The sequence below is a fragment of the Glossina fuscipes genome, unplaced genomic scaffold (assembly GCF_014805625.2).
Source record: "Glossina fuscipes isolate IAEA_lab_2018 unplaced genomic scaffold, Yale_Gfus_2 3, whole genome shotgun sequence".
NCBI lineage: Eukaryota > Metazoa > Arthropoda > Insecta > Diptera > Glossinidae > Glossina > Glossina fuscipes.
Genome location: NW_023998417.1, coordinates 4,502,443 through 4,504,643, shown reverse-complemented (window position 1 = coordinate 4,504,643; position 2,201 = coordinate 4,502,443).

Here is a 2,201-nt window from a genome sequence, read left to right as displayed (position 1 = left end):
TGTTTTTGTACAATTTTTTTCCAAAAATTGTTTTTGTGGTTTGGGGTCACTAGTGGAAATGTTGATGGCATTGCAATGTTTATATACAAAGCGTTTAGCAACATAATGTTGCCCATAAATATGGTAAGGCATATGCATGCTTTTGGCAAAAACGCAAACTTTGGAGCACTCTAGCGGCCGTATTACGCCTCCTAGGGGCATGGTTACACTTGGAATGGATTGGGGCCGATCCAAGGAATCGAATGGACCCAGTCCCGATGTCCTAGGACCGCTAGGAACGCCAATAAACCGCCTCAAAGTTGGCCATTTTTCGTTTTTGGATGGAATGGTCAGAAAAATTTGAAAAATGTTTATATACACAAAAATGTTTATAAACAAAAATTATCAAAAACCCAAACCACAACAAGAATTTTTGGAAAAAAATTTTACAAAAACAACAAAAATTTCTGGATCAAATTATACAAAAAAATATTTTTGGAAAAAATTTTTTTTTTATTTACAAAAAATTTTACAAAAACTACAAAAATTTCTGGAATAAATTATACAAAAAAATATTTTTGGAAAAATTTTTTTTTTATTTACAATAAAATTTTACAAAAACAACAAAAATTTTTGGAATAAATTATACAAAAAAGTATTTTTGGAAAAAAATTTTTTTTTATTTACAATAAAATTTTACAAAAAAATTTTATAAAAAAAATTCTACAAAAAAATTTTACAAAAAAATTTTATAAAAAAAATTCTACAATAAAATTCTACAAAAAAATTCTATAAAAAAATTCGGCAAAAAAATTTTACAGAAAAATTTCACAAAAAAATTTTACAGAAAGATTTCACAAAAAAATTTTACAGAAAAAATTTTACAAAAAAATTTCACTGAAAAAAAAAACTACAGAAAAAAAGAACAGAAGAAGGAAAGAAGCAAATAAGAATAAGAAGAAAGAACAAGGAAAAAGTGAGGAGGACAGGGGGGAATAACCAGGAAGGGTGTTAGCCCAACATTGATTAGAAGCGACAGACGCGAGCAAAGCTCAGAGCATTCTGCCGCCTTCCCAAAAGTCGATCTCTTGCGCCTTAACGCGGCGAAGAGAAGACGACTTGTCTATGGTAAATATGCATTACTTTAATTGTATATTTTTACAATTCAATTAAGAATTATACAGCATCTGATAATGCATAACAAGACATAAACAAGAGGGAGACAAAAGTTGTATATAGAACTTGCATTTAGAACGTCTATGCAGAACAGAGACGGAATTATTATACAAAACAATAGTAGCATCTAATAATATAAACAAAGAGAACTTTTGCACAACAGTTATAAGATCGTATTAAGGCTTTTGTACAATACTTGTATACCAATGCTAAATGCATTTGAAGAGTATATACGTACTGTCTTTGTTTGTTTGCAGACGAATTACGAAGGACCAAAACCTATTGTTCTAGTATTATTATATATAAATAAATATAAATTAATATATCTGGTGTTTATTTGAAGTCATGCCAGAAATGATCGCCCAGTGCACATTCTTCAGCATCGTATAATTGACTCTAGACTGTAGATCTGTAAAAAAATTTAAAGAAAGAAGAATTAGATAAAAAAAGCTAAAGTAAAAATTTCTTTTCAAATCATTTTAATGAGATAGGTACGATATGAAAGTGGAAAATCCACGTCGCGGGCTTTGAACACTGCGGTATTTTTAAAAAACCTTTAAAAGAATATGCTTGTTATGTAATAGTTATAATAAGGTAGAGGTTTTTAAAAAGATTTAACATCTTTGTGTGAATTGTGATTTGGAAATTAGTTTTTAAATAAATTAAATGTAGTAAAATTAAAATTTGTGTTTGATCTATTTAAGAATTTTTCCACGAAATAATGTGTAGAGCAGAAGATAAAAACTACACTTTCTTCTTCATTTAAAGACGATGCCTTACGTCTTGGCAAAAAATTAAAATTTCATTCTTTTCGATTTGGGCCGATGTTGCCCCTTACGTTTTTGGCTGAAAACGCAAATGTTACCTCTCATTTTTTTTGACGGAAAACCCAAAATTTCATTTTTTTCGATTTATGACGAAAACGTTTTTAGTGGAAAACTAAAACTTTTTTCTTTCGAATTAGAACGATGTTACCCCTTACGTTTTCGTCGAAAAATGAAAATTTCATTTTTTTCGATTTATGACGATGTTACCCCTTACGTTTT